The following is a 20,997-nucleotide window of genomic DNA, read 5'->3' as shown; positions in this document are numbered from 1 at the left end:
TTAGTGTAGGTCAGTCTGACTTTGGAAGCTGACTCAGCAGCCATTTTAAAAAAAAGGCTTCAGGTTTAGATACATTGAAATCAGTAAAATATGTACATTTTTTCACTAGTGTTTTGGAGCTGCCTTCAATTGGTGCTGGACAATGTTCCCATTGCGTAAAATTACTGACATTTCTAAATGTGTTCGCTTTATGCAGGGAATGATTGCCATAGTGTTGGTAACAAAACAATTCAACATAATTTGCTGTGTCTAAATACAAATCTTCAGCATCAAAAGCAGCATAATATTTCAAATCAGAAAAATGAGCCTCGATGGCTTGGACATCCCAGTCATCAGAGTGTATGTTTTTCTTCACAACATCTCCCATAGAAACATGAAGTACATTGGGAATATTAAACACCTCTGTGGGACCATGAATTTGAAATTTTACAGCATCCCATGCAATCCCATCCAACACAGGCCAGGCAGTAATGTTAACATAAGTCTGGTCTCTCTTCATAATGTGTGACGAGGAGTGGGGTGCCAAAATTCCATCAATTAATCTAATTGCAGATCTTTTGGTTAGATAGTGTCCATTTACTAGACGAAAAAATACAACCACAAATCCAATCGACATAAACAAAAAAATAGATATGAGCACCAGCCAAATGTAAGTCCAACGGGGAATTAAAAAATTTCTTTTAAACCAAACAGCAAAAATAGAAATTTTCGATGGGGCATTCGATGTAGTAGAGTTAGTGTCAAATAAAAAAACGTGACTGGTCAACTGCACTTGATTCACACCAGGCAACAAAACATCTGTGGGATAGGTATACTCAGTATCTTCAACGGGACCACCAGCCGGTGGAGTCAATAAAGGATTAGTAACTGTATGCATCTCGATGGCAATGTCAGGCCTGTTGGTATTTGCCGGAGCCGAAACAGAATTTCTCAGCATTGCTGGACAAGAGACCGCTGGAGTCATACTAAGAAGAATCGGCCACTTGTTGTAGTTTGACATTGTCAATGGAGATGTACCTGTTATCCTTGCGACCAGGAAGTGGAGGTAAAATGACTGTTCTTGTACCCTGCACATCAAGCACTGGAACCGGTGCACGATAAGAGGGACCAAACTCCTTCTTGTTCACCACCTTCTCACGGACCAGGTCACCAACTTGAGGTAGCCAGCCAACTACCGGAATCTGAAGTGCAGCATCAGTTGTGGAGGGCAAGTGTACCTTTTCAAGTCTGTCTCGGGTCTCTTGTAGATTCTGTAATACAGCAGAATGATCATCTACGTCACAGGGTGCGGCCAACGCCACCATGTCTAGACCATCAAGGTCCGGGACAAACATCTTTATCCCAAAGAGCATTTCGTATGGGGTCCGCCCACCCAGAGACCTTCTAGGGAGATTATTAAGTGCACGTTGAACGCTATACAAATGGGCCAACCAGTTCCTGCCAGTACCTAAAACCCCAGCTGTCAGGGATTGCTTTAAGTCATGGTTCATTCGCTCCACAACACTATTGCCCTCAGGCCGGCATGGAGACGAAAATTTGACTTGGACCCCCAAAGATCTCGTGGCCTCCTTGTACGCCTTAGAGGCGAACGCTGGATCCTGGTCTGAATGGAGGGTACCACATGCAAAAATTCCCACAAAGACCTGCAATCCCTGATGACAGTTCGAGCATCAGCACTCCGTTGTGGCCATACCCAAAGAAAACATGTGCACGAATCCACTGCAACTAAGATGTACTTATACGCAGTATCAGAGGAGAAAGGACCGCAGTGATCTAAATAAATACACCCTATTGGTTTATTAGATAGGTACAACTGTGTTTGAAGTGGACGCGCAGAAGTCGAAGGTTTAATCTTCTGGCAAATGTCGCAATTAATGACATAAGCACGAGTCTGTTTCTTCAATCCGCGCCACGAGTAACGTTGTTGTAAGACAGTAACAGTCGCGGAAACGCTGGCATGGGCAGAAGCCATACCTTCGTGAGCGACTGTTATCAAGGAAAGTCTGCAGTTCGCGTTGGAAATCAATCTGTCACCAACGTCGGTAATTCTCAAATAGGGAAGTTTATCAGGACTTAAATGATAAGAGTATTTAGAAGGGAAACCCCGAGGGTAATTATCACCCTTCTCTGTTGCAGCAATTGCTGCCAAGATGTCATCATCAATCTTACTTTTGGATCTTGTAACTGCTGCTACTAAATATGTTGCCACTGCTGTTTTCGCTGCTTCATCAGCTAAACTGTTGCCAACAGCGTGTACATCTCTGTATTGGTGCCCAAGAGTATGAATTATATTCACGTGCGGCAGACGTTGTTTAAGTTCTGCGACTCAAACCCAAAGCATTTTATGTTTGATTGCGCTACCTTTGGAATCATGATACTCATTTTGAGACCAAAAGAATAAATTGTCGTTGAAAGACTGAACACAGTAAAAATCACTCGAGGATTTGCAAACTCCTTTGCAAGTACCAGAGCACATAGCTCTGCCACCCAATGTCTGCGTGTGCACGACATCAGGCTTGAATTCTCCATTCACAAAAGTACCAGCCATTATTGCGCAGGCTGCTGAATAAGTGTGCTTAGAATCAGTCGCCGGTTGCGCTGAACCATCAGTGTAAATGATACAATGGTAATTCTCAAGCGGGCGCAAGGACAGAGGAGCTGGATGAACAAATTCATACTGTAAATACTTCTGAGTCTGCAATGAGGCATCAAAGATGAAAGTGACATCTGAAGACGTCAAGGAAGTGGACCATTGTATCCAACCAGATGCAAAGCTTTAGAATTTGGTACACTGGCTTTCGTCACTGCCTCTAGGGCAGGATACGGTGTGACAACCACATTCGTTTCCCTTGCAACAGCGCTCTCTCTTTTAGAATCGCCATCTGCACTGCAGTCAAAACTTTTTCGACAGTGGAAAAGCGCATTTCAGCCGATGTGTACAAGTGTGACTTGTAAGCAATAGGGACTGTGTCTCCCTCATTGAACGTTAACCCCGTCGATGCTCATGACGGAGCGGTTCTGTCATGAGCATCGGTTGGGCTGTGCTTATGATGGAACCACTCCATCATGAGCACAGCCTCTGGGGGAAGCACTGGCGCCCTCCCCCGGGGCATCGATGTTGGCACCTTAGAGGGGGATGGCAGCGGAAGAGTTTCCGCTGCCACCCCCGAGCCCCCCATGCTTCCCCATGACGTCAGCGCACACAGCGCGTGCCAACGTCATTAGGAAGCGCTGGACGCTCCAAGAGGAGGGTGAGTTTTTGCTGCTCCGGTGGGGTGGGGGGGCCAAATGTAGATGCCTTGAGGCCTCGGGGGAGAGGAAACCGTGTTTCCTCTCCCCTGATGTCTCAATGCAGGGCATTCCTGGTGCACGATCGCTCACAGCGTCGCGATCGTGGACCAGGAGTGCCCCCACTAGACACCAGGGATGTGTTTTTGAGTGCAAAGGAACCGACCCCTTGGGCAAGGGTCGCTTCCTAGGGGGGATATTTTAATTCAGACTTTTCTGCCCCCCCTGGGGACAGATCGGCTGTTTTGTGGCCGATTCTGGACCCGGGGGGGGGGGGGGGGGAAAGCCCACTAGAGCCAGGGAATTGTTATTTTCAAAAATCGGAAGCGACTCCTTGGGCAAGGGCCGCTTCCAGGGGCCCTACATTTTTTTAAAGTATATTCTGCCCCCTCTGGGGGCAGATCAGTTTTTTTACTTGGCCTTTCTAGCCGCAAGATTACTGCTCAGCAGGTTGTTGGTATGCTTTTTGATTCTTCCTCTGACCATGGCCCAGAGACTGACTCTGATTCTGAGGCAGAGGTGGGCGGGGAAGATTCAGGCAGTGAGTTTTCTCTCCACATGGCATCATCCAATGATGAAGCTACTCTCAGTGCGTATGAAGCTATTCTTAGTGCGGATGAAGTGCCTGTATTAGAGGAGGACATTGATGTGCGGATAGTGCGGCAACAGGCATCTGGGCTGCAGCCTGGGGCTGTAAGACTTCCCGTTGGTATAGTGAGGCAAGAGGCATCTGGGCTACAGCCTGGGGCTGCAAGGCTTCCCGTTGGTATAGTGCGGCAAGAGGCCTATGGGCTGCAGTCTGGGGCTGCAAGGCTTCCCGTTGAAAGTTCTGACCTCTGAGTTGCCCCAGGCATGGTGCAGCCGGTATTGCCAGACTTTACTGGTGTTCCAGGGTGTAGAGTCAATACTGAAAACTTTTTGCAGATATATTTTTTTCAGTTGTTTATGGACGATGTGTTTTTGGCAGAGATTGTTGAGCAGACTAATTTGTATGCCGAACAGTTTTTGAGGGACAACAGTGCCAGCCTTAAGCCCCACTCTAGAGCTACCCAGTGGACTCCCACAAATCCGGAAGAGTTGAAGAAGTTCTTGTGTTTAACTTTTTTGATGGGCTTGCTAAGGGAGCCATCAATGTCTTCATATTGGTCTACTAGTCCCTTGATGGCAACTGCTATATTTCCGGTAGTCATGAGTCATGATAGGTATTAACTTCTGCTTCGGATGTTGCATTTTGTCGATAATGGTTTAGCTTTGGCACAAGATCACCCTGATTGTGATCGTCTTTTTAAGATTCGGCCTGTCATTGATCACTTTGTTGATCGATTTTCTGAGATCTATGTTCCAGGGAAAGAAATTGCAGTGGGTGAGTCTTTAGCGTTGTTCAAGGGCCGCTTGGTTTTTAGGCAATACATTCCTAGTAAGAGGGCACGCCATGGAATTAAGCTGTATATGCTGTGTGACAGTAGGACTGCATATGTCTCTAATTTCAGGGTGTACACCGGTAAGGAATCCAGGATTAACCCCCCTGGTTGTCTGTCCACTTTTGGAGTGACTGAGAAAATTGTGTGGGAACTTGGTAAAGGATTTTTTAACAAAGGCCACCATTTATATGTAGATAACTTCTACACTGGTGTGCGGTTGTTCAGGGAATTGGCCAAAGTGGACACTGTTGCTTGTGGCACAATCTGCTCAAACTGTAAAGGTTTCCCAAAAGAACTTGTTTTTCAAAAGCTTGTGCGGGGACAGTGCAGTGCATTGCGTTGCGAGGAGCTTCTAGTTGTGAAGTTTTCAGACAGGAGAGATGTCTACATGCTGACTACCATCCATGATGAAAGCACTGCCCCTATGACTGTTTGGGGTCAGGTTGCTGAAGCACACAAACCTGTGTGCCTTTTAGACTATAATAGGCACATGGGTGGTGTTGACAGAGTAGATCAGAGGTTGGAACCTTACGCTGCTCTTCGTAAGGCTTACATTTGGTACAAGAAGTTGACTATCCATCTTTTCCACTTGGCAACCTTTAATGCTTTTGTTGTGTTCCAGGATTCTTGTCCTGAGTCAAAGATGACTTTTGCTAAGTTTCAGGAGTCTGTAATAGACAGCCTTATTTTAGTGGAACAGGCAAATGTTCCTAGAGTTGGAGTGGTGGAGGATGTTGCTAGATTGAAAGATCGCCACTTTCCTGATCACATTCCTCCCACACCCTCAAAAGACTTTCCCAGTAGGAGATGTAGAGTCTGTTGGCGAAGAGGTATGCGGAAGGAGACTCGTATGTACTGCCCCGAGTGTCCTTCTAACCCTGGGCTGTGTGTGCCTGCTTGTTTTAGAATGTACCACACGCAAAATATTTTTTGTGAGCATCCATGAGTGGTAAAGTGAACTGCCGGGCCTCTATTATTTAATATTTTTTGTTCAGTTTCAAGGTTGGCATTTGTGTAGTGTATTTGATTTCAGTTTTTGTGTTAGTAGATTTGTATTTATTTGCAATTTGTTTGTGTTTTCTTATTTATATAAAAAGAAATACTAAATGTGATGGTGGTGTGCGTGGGCTGGCGCTTGGCTGGCGGTGTGCGTGGACTGGCGCTTGGCTGGCGGTGTATTTGTACTGGCACTTGGCTGGCGGTGGGTTTGTACTGGTGCTTGGCTGGCGGTGTGCGTGGACTGGCGCTTGGCTGGCGGTGTGTGTGGACTTGCGCTTGGCTGGCAGTGTGGTGTGCGTGGACTGGCGCTTGGCTGGCTGTGTGCATGGACTGGCGCATGGCTGACGGTGTGGTGTGCGTGGACTGGCGCTTGGCTGGCGGTGTGCATGGACTGGCGCTTGGCTGGCAGTGTGGTGTGCATGGACTGGTGCTTGGCTGGCGGTGTGTGTAGGAGAGTAGGATCTGCTTCACATGGGTACCCCCACTTTTTGCTGGTGTTTCACTGTTTTTCGACTGGAGGAAGAGAGTGACCCACTCCCTGACCTCCTCTCACAGAACCCTGATGATGGGTCAGTTGATGGTGTAGCCTTGGCAGGCAGCCTCACTGCCCAGCAGCAACTGATTGCAGACAGGTTCTCAATCAGTACAGACATATGTTTTCACTGACTCCAAGTCAGAATACCTGGTGCACTCATGAAGTGGACACTGGGGACAGTCTGCCTATTAAAAATAAGATTTATAGGCAACCTGACCATGTCAGGGACTGTATCAGGACAGAAGTGCAGAAAATGTTGGATCTGGGTGTGATTGAGCCCTCAGATAGCCCTTGGGCTAGTCCAGTGGTCCTTGTGCCAAACCCTCACACCAGTGGTGGAGAAAGAGAGATGAGGTTTTGTGTGGACTACAGAGGCCTCAATGCAGTCACTAGGACTGATGCCCATCCAATACCAAGGGCAGATGAGCGTATAGATACTTTGGCCGCAGCCAAGTACCTTAGCACATTTGACTTGACAGCTGGCTACTGGCAGATCAGACTAGCTGATGATGCAAAGCCAAAAACAGCATTTTCTACCCCTTATGGGCACTATCAATTTGTGGTAATGCCCTTTGGTTTGAAGAATGCACCTGCCACTTTCCGAAGGTTGGTGAATACAGTTCTCACAGGCCTGGAAGCCTTTAGTGCAGCATATCTAGATGATATTGCTGTCTTTAGTTCCACCTGGGAGATCACCTGGTCCATCTAAGGAATGTTTTGGAGGCCCTGCAAAAAGTAGGCCTAACTATCACGGCTACTAAGTGCCAGATAGGGCAGAGTCAGGTTGTGTACCTGGCCCACCTTGGAGGTGGAGGCCAGGTTCAACCATTGCAGAGCAAGATCCAGACCATAATGCAATGGATTGCTCCAACTACCCAGACTCAGGTGAGAGCCTTCTTAGGCCTGGCTGGGTACTATAGGAGATTTGTCAAAGGGTATTGATCAATAGTGACACCCTTGAATGACTTAACCTCTAAGAAAATGCCCAAAAAGGTTCAGTGGACAGCTAGCTGTCAAATGGCATTTGATGACCTGAAGCAGGCCATGTGTACTGCTCCCATTCTGCAGAGTCCTGACTACTCCAAAAAGTTCACTGTTCAAACTGATGCATCTGAATTGGGGGTTGGAGCTGTACTGTCACAATTGAATGAACAAGGTCAGGATCAGCCAGTAGCTTTCATAAGCAGAAGGCTGACCACTAGAGAGAAACGTTGGTCAGCTATTGAGAGGGATGCCTTTGCTGTGGTTTGGGCTCTGAAGAAGTTGAGGCCATACTTGTTTGATAATCACTTCCTTGTTCAGACAGACCATAAGCCCCTCTTATGGCTAAAACAGATGAAGGGTGAAAATCCCAAACTGCTTAGGTGGTCCATTTCCCTACAGGGGATGGACCTTACAGTGGAACATGTACCTGGGAGTAACCATGCCAATGCAGATGGACTCTCTAAGTATTTCCACTTAGAACATGAAGACTGAACTGGTCAAGGTTAGTTTAATGTCCCTGCGTTTGGGGGGGGGGGGGGTTGTGTAGGAGAGTAGGATCTGCTTCACATGGGTACCCCCACTTTTTGCTGGTGTTTTACTGTTTTTCGACTTTAGTCTGGCTGTGGCCCTGCTAATCAGGACTACAGCCCAGCTGCTTCCTCTCTAAAGTGGTTTCCATGTACATTAGGTACATATCTAATTGGATTCTGGAGTGCCTTATAAGCCCCTAGTATATTGTATACTATGTACCTAGGGCATAGGTACCTCAGAGGCCTACCAGGGTGCTGCAGCTTGTATTATGCCACCCCTGGGAAGCACTCCACAATGGCACCACAGGTCTGCTACTGCAACCTGGGTAAGGGTGTGCTGGCACCCATTACTGTGGTATAGGCTACCTATATCACTACCTTATGCAGACACATATAAACCTATAAGCCACTCCTATGGCAGGCCTTGACAATCCTGAAGGCAGAGTGCTTGCTTTTATGTGAGAGGGTGCCCAAGCATGAGCTGAGCCCCTCTGCAGAATTCGGAAATACTTCTTTATACCTGTCCTGTGATACAGCCATACCATATACTCGTAAGTGCATTATAACCTCGCGGTAAATGCTAACTTTGGGATGGCTGCATCAAAACATGTCATGTTTGGTGTCAAACGCTTTGGAATACTACCCACCCACCAATTCTGTTGGCGGGGGTAGCATTCCACCCTTCTAGAGGGAGAGACATGTTCACACTGGCTAAACCCAGTTAAATCTTTCAAAGCCCTGGCATCACAAAATGGATGCCACTGCCACAGACACGGGTCTGGCCTCCTGCTGCTGGGGGAACTCCAGCAGGGGAGGCCTGGACAATAGGTTTCCTGTCACAGGGAGGTGTAACCACCTCCCCAGACAAGCTGATGTGTATTGGGGCAGGGTGGGTACATTCACAGAATGCTTTTGAGACACTGCCTGAGGCACACAAGGTGTCCCTGTGCATAGCCCAGTTCAAACCGGTTGCAGGGGCACTCAGCCCCTGCTCTGGCGCGAAACTGGACAAAGGGGAAGGGGTGTAACCACCCCAGGCCCACCCATAGGAGGGGCCTTAGAGTTAATCCATCCCCTACACTTAGTATAAGTATAGGAATCCAGTCCCTAGGACTTTAGATTACCCTGGACGAACCTCTGAAATATATATCCTGGACCTTCGACTTTCTATCTCGACTAGAAGACGGAAGAAATCTCCCTTGGGGTCAAGGAGTGACTCCCCTGCTTGGCAGGCACCAAAGAAGAAACTGACCATTCTGCATTGCTGAAGCTCCCGCCGGATGCCGAAGTCTCTGCATCACCAGAGGTGGATTTCCAGACTTTGCCGAGGCTACCCTGAGTCCACAGCAAAGCTGAGGCCCGTGGCTATCGTGGGTAATATGGAACCGTGAACTTTTGTAGCAACAACACCTTCCTGGTCATCCTCGAAGTTGTGCTTTGGGCTCCGAGTAGCCCCAGCCTTGAGCACCTCCTGCACTGAAGATTGTTGGCCTCCACTCCACGAGTGACCCATGGACCAGCTCCAAGTGCGACCGCTTGAGGCTCCTTCGCGATCACTAGCCCGTTATCTAGCAACTCCCCACGAAGGCAACTCCACTTCTACTTGTGCTTTTCTGGTTGCTCCAGACTTGCTCTTACTTACCCTTGTTGGATGAGTCCATCAGACCTTGCTGGTCTGCACCGCAGTCCTTTCTCTGATTGCCTGAGACTTGCCGTTGCCAAGGCTTGTTGGGTCCTTCCTGTTCGCCGACACTGCAGCACTCGACAGACTTCGTGGGACAGCTTGAATCCGGCTCATGGACTTCGTCGACGCCTCCTGGACCTCGTGGCTGAAGAGCCAAGACACTCAACAACTCACCTGAAGCACCCGACATCTGTGGGCATTGGTCCATCCTGCCCTAGGTCACTGGCAAGTGAACCAGACTCTGTCCACACTGCTTTCAGGTTCCTTACATCCTGGATCCAGGCTTGGATCTCTCCAGACACTGCTCCTCTTCTTGGCAGCAGCAGTTCTTTGCAGGCTTCCATTGGAATCGACGACGTGACCCGACACCAAAAGACACCTATGCACCCGGCTTCCCTGGGTGAGGTAACTCAAATACTCCGGTACTCTCGAGGGTGCTAGCCCTAGAACTGTCTAAGTCCAAAAGGGTTTGGTCCTAGTTCGATTTGAAGTGTCCCTAATCTTTAAAATTCCATCCGCGACATTCCCCATAGAAAGTAATAGGAACCCGTGGTTGTGTTTTCACACTGCATACGGCTCCGTGGGTCCCCGACGTCCCTACCTTGGGTGGTTCCTTGGGGTCCCAGCGATTCTAGAGGTAATAGGCACACTGCCTATTTCAGTTGTGGTTCTTATACCACTTTTTTAGTATATGGTTTGGTACGCCCCTAGGGCCCAAACGTGTATTTGTGCTTTTACTGATGCTTAAACACTTGTAACTAAAGTACTTCGAACTCCATTCTCATAAAGAGACTAGAGGGGTGTGATTTATCTTAAATACATATATTTTGAATATATACCTGTTGTGGTTGTCTTTTCATTTGATCATTCAAGAGGTTATAGACTGGTAAAGCAAGCTGCTTTACATTCCTTCAAGACTTAGCCTGAAGGCTGCTCTCCATAGCTACCACTAGGATAGCTTTCACATAAGGTTGTCTTTAACCTATCACCATAAGGGGTTGTTTGGACTGATACAAGGTGCCCACTAGAACTAGTGGACAGCATATATCAGGCCACCTTCTCACATTGGTGTGCAGCGTGTGGGATTCCAGCTTGCTATTGTTTTAGCAGATAATCTCAATTGAATTGATCAAATGAAAACCACTAAAGGTACCTGAGGTACATATAATATCAAGTTTAGCTACAGTAAGTTCTACTGAACTTAGAGTTGTGTGTTAAGGGATAGCACACCCTTTCTACAACTCAAGAGAGTTTAGTAGGCCACACTAGTGTAGGTAGTGCAATACACCACACCACATTAGTAATGTCTAACCAGCCAGGAACCACTGATTCACTACCAGGGACCAGTGAGCTCCTTCCCTGCAAGTATGAGGATCTCTCCTTTGTTAGAATTAGGGCCTTATGCACCATTAGGAAGCTGAAGACAGGCAATAGTCCATCCGCACAGCATCTTATACAGATACTGAAACTAGATGACATTACAAGTCCTAGTGGGCCTGTAGATGGAGACAGTGTGGGTGGGGCAGCACTGGAGACTGGGTCCAGGGGTGGAAACTCCCCTGACCCTAACTCTGATGCTGACCAGACTGGTGACAATGACCAGACTCTGGTGGACACAGACCATCAGGATGAGGATGAGGACAATAATGCTCCTTCCCTCATTCCTCCCGGTAGGCCTGAAAACAGGGCTAGAAGGGATAGATCTCTGTCAAGGGGTTCTATTCAGTCTAACTCCTCTAATGGAACCTCTATTTCTTCTCATAGAGGGAGGGAAACCTCCCAGGAGAGGAGGGAGAGACTGCTGAAGTATGAGCAAGACAAGTTCAACCTCAGAAAGCAGCAGATGGCCTTAGATAGGGAAGCCCTGGAGCTCTACAGAGCTACTAAAAAGGAGGGACTAGAGTCCCTTGGTGGCAGCAATTTCCCTAGAGATAGGGCGAGGTCTTATGACCATAGAAACCTAAGTAAGATTGTCCCTCCCTACCAGAGCGGGGATGACATCCACAAATGGATAACTGCCTTGGAGAGGGCCTGTAAAGTTCAGAAGGTCCCTCAAGGTCAGTGGGCAGCAATCTTATGGCTCTCCTTTGCAGACAAAGGTAGAGACAAGCTCCTCACTGTAAGAGAAGAGGATGGTGATGATTACAAAGTCTTGAAAAGAGCTCTGATAGATGGGTTTGGCCTAACCACTGAACAATACAGGTTAAAGTTCAGAGATACCCAAAAGGCACAGAATCAGGACTGGGTTGACTTTGTTGACTGTGCTGCTAAGGCTCTGGAAGGTTGGTTATTGGGCAGTAAAGTGTGTGACTTCAAAGGATTGTATAATCTGATAATGAGGGAGCAGATTCTTAATAACTGTCAAAATCAGCTGTTGCACCAGTACCTGGTCGACTCTGATCTGACCTCTCCCCAAGAATTGGGAAAGAAGGCAGACAAATGGGTCAGAACCAGGGTGAGGCAGAAAGTACAGAAACAAGGTGGTGACCCTAAGAAGCAAGATTCTAAAAACTTTGATAAGGGTGGGGACAAGGGTAAAGACCAGAAGTCTTCACAAGGGCCCCAAAAATCTTCTTCAGGGGGTGATTCCCAGTCAGGAAAGGGAAAAGGCCAAAAGAAGCCCTGGTGCAAAATCTGTAAGCAGAAAACTCACTGGACTAGTGACTGCACCAAGGCTAAAGAAAATACTCCAACCACCACCAATCCCCCTAAGGCACCTGTTCCCCCTAGTACAGTTACAATTGGTGGTGGAAATACACAGAATAAGGGTGTAGTACGGTTGACCCTGGTTTCTGAGATGGTCTCTGGCCTAGTCAGAGTACCAACTCAGGCTGTGCTTGTCAGTGATAGGGGCATGGATATGTCCCCTTTGTGAGCCCCAGTAACCTGGGCAAATACAGACAGCAGACATTAATTAATGGAGTAGAAGCTTGGGCATTCAGGGACACAGTAGCAAGTGTCACTATGGTGACAAAAGATCCTGTGGATCCTGGGCAGATTATACTTGGTGAAATGTACCAAGTGACCAATGCTAGCAATGTCAGAACAGACCATTCTCTGGCAGTTGTTAACTTCTCCTGGGGAGGGGTAACTGGCCTTAAGAAGGTTGTGGTAAGTGCAGACCTACCAGTACAGCGCTTGCTTGGAAATGATCTGGAAACTTCAGCTTGGGCTGAAGTGGAACTCAGGACTCATGCAGAAATGTTAGGGATCCCTGCACATGTCTTTGCTGTGACCAGGTCACAGGCAAAAATGTCTAAAGCTGGACAGGCCCTGGATTCTGGAATAATGGAGCAGGTGCCTCACAAGAGGAGGAGCAGTAGGGTTAAGGCAGAGCCTTCCCACCTGTCTCAGGAAACTGATCAGTCTCCTCAGGGAGATGATCTTGAGCCTGAAGAAGGAACTGTCCCAGAGGAGCTTGAACCTGATGAGGTTGAGTTCTTGGGGACAGGGGGCCCTTCCAGGTCTGATCTGAGCCAGGAGCAGAAAACCTGCCCCTCTCTTGAAACCCTCAGACAGCAAGCTGCTGATGAGGCTGCTGGGAATGCTAGTGGCACCCATAAGGTTTATTGGGATGATGGACTCCTTTACTCAGAGAGTAGAGACCCCAAGCCTGGTGCATCCAGGAGGCTGGTTATACCTCTGAAGTTTAGGGGTTTCCTATTGACACTAGCCCATGATACTCCCCTAGCAGGACACTTAGGCCAGAACAAGACTTGGGACAGAATTGTTCCTCATTTTCACTGGCCACTCATGTCTGAAGACACAAAGGACTTGTGTCGCTCCTGGGTAACCTGCCAAGCCAGTGGCAAAGCAGGTGACACTACAAAGGCCCCCCTGATACCACTACCTGTGGTGGGGGTTCCTTTTGAGAGGGTTGGGATTGACATTGTTGGTCCTATGGATCCTCAAACAGCATCTGGGCACAGGTTTATACTGGTGGCAGTGGATCATGCCACCAGGTATCCAGAAGCTATACCCCTAAGGACCACTACAGCACCTGTAGTGGCAAGAGCTCTCTTGAGTGTGTTCTCAAGAGTAGGTTTTCCAAAGGACAGAGGTGCAAACTTTATGTCAAGTTACTTAACTGTTATGTGGAAGGAGTGTGGAGTGAATTACAAATTCACTACACCCTATCACTCACAATGCAATGGTTTAGTTGAAAGGTTCAACAAAACCTTAAAGGGCATGATTAAAGGACTCCCAGAGAAGCTTAGGCGAAAATGGGACCTTCTCTTGCCCTGCCTTTTATTTGCATACAGGGAGGTGCCTCAGAAGGGGGTTGGCTACAGCCCTTTTGAACTTCTGTTCGGTCACCCTGTCAGAGGTCTATTGTGTTTGGTGAAGGAAGGATGGGAGTTACCTCTCAAGCCTCCAAAGAATGACATAGTGGACTATGTACTTGGTCTCCGCTCCAGGATGGCTGAGTGCATGAAAAAGGCAAACAAAAACCTTGAGGCTAGCCAGGAACTGCAAAAAGCCTGGCATGATCAAAAGGCTGTACTGGCTGTTTATCAGCCGGTAAAGAAAGTGTGGGTGTTGGAGCCTGTGACCCCAGCAGCTCTCCAGGACAAGTGGAGTGGACCCCACACTATTGTTGAACAGAAAGGGGAGGTTACCTACTTGGTAGACCTTGGAACCCGTAGGAGTCCCCATAGGGTTCTCCATGTCAACAGGCTGAAGCCATATGTGGACAGGGCTGACATGGGCCTGCTCATGGCAACTGTTGAGGGACAGGAGGAAGAGAGTGACCCACTCCCTGACCTCCTCTCACAGAACCCTGATGATGGGTCAGTTGATGGTGTAGCCTTGGCAGGCAGCCTCACTGCCCAGCAGCAAACTGATTGCAGAAAGGTTCTCAATCAGTTCAGACATATGTTTTCACTGACTCCAAGTCAGAATACCTGGTGCACTCATGAAGTAGACACTGGGGACAGTCTGCCTATTAAAAATAAGATTTATAGGCAACCTGACCATGTCAGGGACTGTATCAGTACAGAAGTGCAGAAAATGTTGAATCTGGGTGTGATTGAGCCCTCAGATAGCCCTTGGGCTAGTCCAGTGGTCCTTGTGCCAAAACCTCACACCAGTGGTGGAGAAAGAGAGATGAGGTTTTGTGTGGACTACAGAGGCCTCAATGCAGTCACTAGGACTGATGCCCATCCAATACCAAGGGCAGATGAGCGTATAGATACTTTGGCCGCAGCCAAGTACCTTAGCACATTTGACTTGACAGCTGGCTACTGGCAGATCAGACTAGCTGATGATGCAAAGCCAAAAACAGCATTTTCTACCCCTTATGGGCACTATCAATTTGTGGTAATGCCCTTTGGTTTGAAGAATGCACCTGCCACTTTCCAAAGGTTGGTGAATACAGTTCTCACAGGCCTGGAAGCCTTTAGTGCAGCATATCTAGATGATATTGCTGTCTTTAGTTCCACCTGGGAGATCACCTGGTCCACCTAAGGAATGTTTTGGAGGCCCTGCAAAAAGTAGGCCTAACTATCACGGCTACTAAGTGCCAGATAGGGCAGAGTCAGGTTGTGTACCTGGCCCACCTTGGAGGTGGAGGCCAGGTTCAACCATTGCAGAGCAAGATCCAGACCATAATGGAATGGATTGCTCCAACTACCCAGACTCAGGTGAGAGCCTTCTTAGGCCTGACTGGGTACTATAGGAGATTTGTCAAAGGGTATTGATCAATAGTGACACCCTTGAATGACTTAACCTCTAAGAAAATGCCCAAAAAGGTTCAGTGGACAGCTAGCTGTCAAATGGCATTTGATGACCCGAAGCAGGCCATGTGTACTGCTCCCATTCTGCAGAGTCCTGACTACTCCAAAAAGTTCATTGTTCAAACTGATGCATCTGAATTGGGGGTTGGGGCTGTACTGTCACAATTGAATGAACAAGGTCAGGATCAGCCAGTAGCTTTCATAAGCAGAAGGCTGACCCCTAGAGAGAAACGTTGGTCAGCTATTGAGAGGGATGCCTTTGCTGTGGTTTGGGCTCTGAAGAAGTTGAGGCCATACTTGTTTGATACTCACTTCCTTGTTCAGACAGACCATAAGCCCCTCTTATGGCTAAAACCGATGAAGGGTGAAAATCCCAAACTGCTTAGGTGGTCCATTTCCCTACAGGGGATGGACCTTACAGTGGAACATAGACCTGGGAGTAACCATGCCAATGCAGATGGACTCTCTAGGTATTTCCACTTAGAACATGAAGACTCAACTGGTCAAGGTTAGTTTAATGTCCCTGCGTTTGGGGGAGGGGTTGTGTAGGAGAGTAGGATCTGATTCACATGGGCACCCCCACTTTTTGCTGGTGTTTTACTGTTTTTCGACTTTAGTCTGGCTGTGGCCCTGCTAATCAGGACCACAGCCTAGCTGCTTCCTCTCTAAAATGGTTTCCATGTACATTAGGTACATATCTAATTGGATTCTGGAGTGCCTTATAAGCCCCTAGTATGTGGTATACTATGTACCTAGGGCATAGGTACCTCAGAGACCTACCAGGGGCTGCAGCATGTATTATGCCACCCCTGGGAAGCACTCCAAAATGACACCACGGGTCTGCTACTGCAACCTGGGTAAGGGTGTGCTTGCACCCCTTACTGTGGTATAGGCTACCTATATCACTACCTTATACAGACACATATAAACCTATAAGCCACTCCTATGGCAGGCCTTGACAATCCTGAAGGCAGAGTGCTTGCTTTTATGTGAGAGGGTGCCCAAACATGAGCTGAGCCCCTCTGCAGCACTCGGAAATACTTCCTTATGCCTGTTCTGTGATACAGCCATACCATATACTCTTAAGTGCATTATAACCTTGCGGTAAATGCTAACTTTGGGATGGCTGCATCAAAACATGTTGTGTTTGGTGTCCAACGCTTTGGAATACTACCCCCCCCACCAATTCTGGCGGTGGGGGTAGCATTCCATCCTTCTAGAGGGAGAGACATGTTCACACTGGCTAAACCCGGTTAAATCCTTTCAAAGCCCTGGCATCACAAAATCGATGCCACTGCTACAGACACAGGTCTGGCCTCCTGCTGCTGGGGGAAACTCCGGCAGAGGAGGCCTGGACAATAGGTTTCCTGTCACAGGGAGGTGTAACCACCTCCCCAGACAGGCTGATGTGTATTGGGGCAGGGTGGGTGCATTCATAGAATGCTTTTGAGAGAATGCCTGGGGCACACAAGGTGTCCCTGTGCATAGCCCAGTTCAAACCGGGTGCAGGGGCACTTATCCCCTGATCTGGCGCGAAACTGGACAAAGGGGAAGGGGTGTAACCACCCCCACCCCAGGCCCACCCCTAGGTGGAGCCTTAGATTTAGTCCATCCCCTACACTTAGTATAAGTATAGGAATGCAGTCCCTAGGACTTTAGATTACCCTGAACGAACCTCTGAAATATATGTCCTGGACCTTCGACTTTCTATCTCGACTAGAAGACGGAAGAAATCTCCCTTGGGGTCAAGGAGTGTGTGGTAAATATTTCTCCTTTACCGGGACTGAATTTGATACAGAAACATTATAAAATAGCTCAGTAAAAATGAGAGGCAGAATCCGTGATATTAGAGTTTCGGAATGGTCTTTATTCCGGTGGTCGATTATAATCGGATGCTTCAAGTTCCATCACCACGGGGGTTCAGGAAGTGAAGTACATACTTTATTGACAAGAAGTAACTTTTATAGTACATACATTATAATGAAGTGAATACAGTAGGCGTAACAATTGATAAGGACATTGACGTTTGGTTTGCGTAACCGAAAATGGGTGTAATAATGAGTAAAAAGGAACATGATTGGTTATGATGTAATCATAGGTGGATCTATAAGATAATACTTGGCATGGATGCGCGCGCAAGTATGACGTGTACTTGACGTGTAACTAGGGGGCGAAGGGGACTTGACATTTAGCTCTACGTGTGGAGACAAGAAGTCTGGGGGGTCAAGTCAACCTAATCCCAAATCATATCTAACATCCTATGTTTAAAGAACTATGTTATCCATAAAAGAAGGACTCTCGGACAGAATCTATTCTATACTGACTGTGCGTGCATGTACAAGCGTCTAAGTGTCTACACTAAATGCGAGGGGGTAGGAATATTCCATGGTAACAGGGCTATGAATTACTTGCATGAGGACAGAGAAGATGTGCCTTTTTGCTTGGTAACTGGAAGAATGTTTACTTAAGCTACTAGGCAGGAATGCGTCGGCTGAGGGGAAAGCAGATAATTCGAAGGTGAAATACAGTTCTTGGCAGAGAATAGGCTGATGTCAGGCTTCGTGAGCCGCGCAGAGAATGAGACAAAGTTCATGGTCACAGATGCAGGCTCAGACTGGAGCTTTCAGAGGCAGAAGGCAAGAGGAGTTTTGATGACAGAATCAGGGCCTACTTGCCTGGACTGAAAAGTGGCATAAGTGAACCATATAAAGCCGGTGGCCTTTCATATTTAGGAATGGAATATCCGGCCTGTTCATGGCGGATCTGTCAAAGGACATGTTGACGGTGGACGCACATGTATTTGCGTCTTCATAACTGGAACTGGGGGGAACATATATGTACTTGTGATATGCCCATGGAACCGTTGGGGTCCAAGATAGGGGACATAACTGACCAGGAAAATCCATATTTCCACATTCCCTCCTTGTCCCCTACTTGCCCTTCAAGAGATATCAATCTTCATCAATCCATTGATCTGTTTATATAGCATCATTTGTTCTTCTTTCTTCTTCCGGGATCTTGAATGAAAATCTTGATGTGGAATGCACGATGTGGCACACAGACCACAAATTGCTGGTCCACATTGTAGACATAGACAGCAACTGAATAGTATGAGAAGGCCAATACCTAGGAAGGATAAAATTCTCCATCCCCAGGCTGATACCGCATTCCAAAACCAACTGGACCAAGTCCAAGTGCCTGGGTTCTGGTGTATCTGGCTTACAATCTTATGAAGGCGAGTGATGGCTTTATATACAGATGGCGAATTTTCTGGTATGAATACGCAGCAGCTTGATCCGATGACCCTACAAGCTCCGCCTCTATCAGCCAGGATGACGTCAAGGACAAGACGATTTTGAAGCACAACAATCCGCATAGCAGACTGCTCTTCTGTTAAATTGCCTAAGGCGGAAATAGTCTCATTCACTACTGCTTCAAGGGTTCTAGTTAATCTACGTATCAGCTTACTATTAGTAACAGTACCTATATAGGGAAAGATGCCTTTATTAAAATCTACATACTTGTCCCATGCCGTCTCAGTGTAATCGACAATGGGGAGATCTCTCCGTTCTCTGTTGTGTACTAAATGAATATTTCTGTAATAATCAGGAGGTGCTAGGAAAACAGGTGGCAAAAGGAATGCAATGTAGCAGGTACCATCCCAATCTAGGGGTAGACGCATATATGCAGTCTGACCACATATAAAGTAGGAGTGGCGAGAAGCTCTAAATGAAGATTTTCCTTGATCACTGAATTCTACTATAGTAGTGCATTTACTATGGCCCATATGTATGGAACCAACCTTTCTTACACATAATTCACCTTTTGCTGGGAATACTGACATGGTGGGTAAGACTAGCTCAACTTCGGATACGACATTTAGAATCATGAGATTAGGTGTAAAATTACCTAATCCATATACTTCATTTTCTAGATCAATTCCTGTTCTTTTGGGGCGACCCTCCTTGTCAGGGTAGCAGACTTTGAGTAAAACTAGGTTCAGGTTTCCCCATATCCAATGGTCTTGGTAAACTGCTGTGTCTGAATCTATGGAATTAATTAAACTAAACCATGCTCCACAGGAGCCATTATGTGTAAATGGGTGTGGAAAGAAAGGCAGGACTCCTTCATAATTCTGATAGGGAGGGAGTCGGCCACACACCCAACAATTGGTGGCGTTACTAGTCTGATGGGAATGATGTAACATACTTATGAAAGTGTTATTGCGCAGCGCAAGTCTATAAGACAATTCATGCGGAGGTAAGTCACTAAAAGAATGTTCAGCAGCAACATTATAAACATGTCTAGAAATAGGGTAATATATGTGCAACAACATACTTGTAATAATTATTAAAAGACTCAATAAAAACAAAATTAATAATGTCACTATGCAGTGGCTACGCAGTGATTTACAATACGCCTGTCGTTTCAACATTTTTCGGGTATTTTCTCTACTCAGGTCCAAGGGATACATGTCAGAGACAATTCAACCGCTTCACCTTGGAGAGGACTTAAACAATCAAATTGCTCGACTTGGTGGGCCTAAGCTTTAGTTTGTAATTTTCAGATTTGTTCGGTTCAACAAAAGGGAGTTTTGTATCAGTCTGTGAGGGGGTGCAGGGCACAGTGTCTATATCCGAAGATAGTCCATGAAATTTCTTGATGTGGCTTGAATGAATCCAGCCCTTGCGGCCCTCGATCTTCACGGCTGTTCTTGTGGTCAGCAGAACCAACTTGGGTGTTTTCCACCTGGGCTCCAGCTGAGTCTTTCGGTCGAAATTCCTCACAAATACAAGATTACCCGGAACAACGTCATGGGGTTTCACCTCAGTGTTGTCGGGAAAGGCTGCAGCTACCTGTGAACGAGAAGATTGTAGTGCAGACATCAAGGAAGCCAAGTAATCTGTCAGCATGTTACAGTCAATATCAGTTATTTTGCGTGGTATGGGCGTCCCCCACATATTCGGTGGTCTGCCGAAGATCACCTCATACGGGGATAGCCCTGTTCTAGAGTGTGCTACCATTCTCATGTAAAAAAGTGCAACTGGTAATGCTACTATCCAGTCGACCCCTTTCTCTCTGCATATTTTGGACAGTCTGATTTTCAGTGTCTGATTATGTCTTTCTACGAGACCTGCTGCCTCGGGGTGTCGAACACAGTGGAATTTCCACTGATATCCTAGCAGAAGTGAAACGTGTTTCATTAATTCGGATGAGAACGGCTGGCCGTTATCTGAGTAGACAACACGTGGTAAACCGTATCGTGGGAAGAATTCTCGAACCAACTGTTTGGCAGTAGTCGGGGCAGTGTAATCTGAAACCGGATATGCCTCTGTCCAACGGGACAGAGCGCAGACAACTACGAGAACATATTTGAATCCTCGACATCGTTCCATCTGGATATAATCCATCTGTAGGACTTCAAAAGGGTGATCAGGAGGATGAAATCCACCCTGTTCTACGGGGACACTTTTTCCTGGGTTGAACTGACAACAGATCATACAGGTACGGACCTTTTGTTTGGCTGCTGCTCGTAAATGTTTATTAAACCAAATGTGTTGAATGCTGTCTAGCATAGCTTTTTCTCCTAGATGTGCCGGACTATGTATAGTGTTAATTATAACTTGGACCATTGAATCAGGAAGGAACCATACAGACCTTTCCTTCATCATCCATCCTTGGTTCGTCTGGATCCCTCCTAATTCGGTCCATTTCTTTATTTCGTCTGGTGTAGCATGTGTCTGTTTGTCAATTACGTCAAGAGTAGGATCTTTAACTGTCATACAATGTGTCGGTGTCGGGACTATTGTCTTTGTCATGT

This window comes from Triturus cristatus, chromosome 4_2 (genome assembly GCF_964204655.1).
Source record: "Triturus cristatus chromosome 4_2, aTriCri1.1, whole genome shotgun sequence".
Lineage (NCBI taxonomy): Eukaryota > Metazoa > Chordata > Amphibia > Caudata > Salamandridae > Triturus > Triturus cristatus.
The sequence above is the reverse complement of the archived record's forward strand: the minus strand, read 5'-3'. Positions refer to the sequence as shown.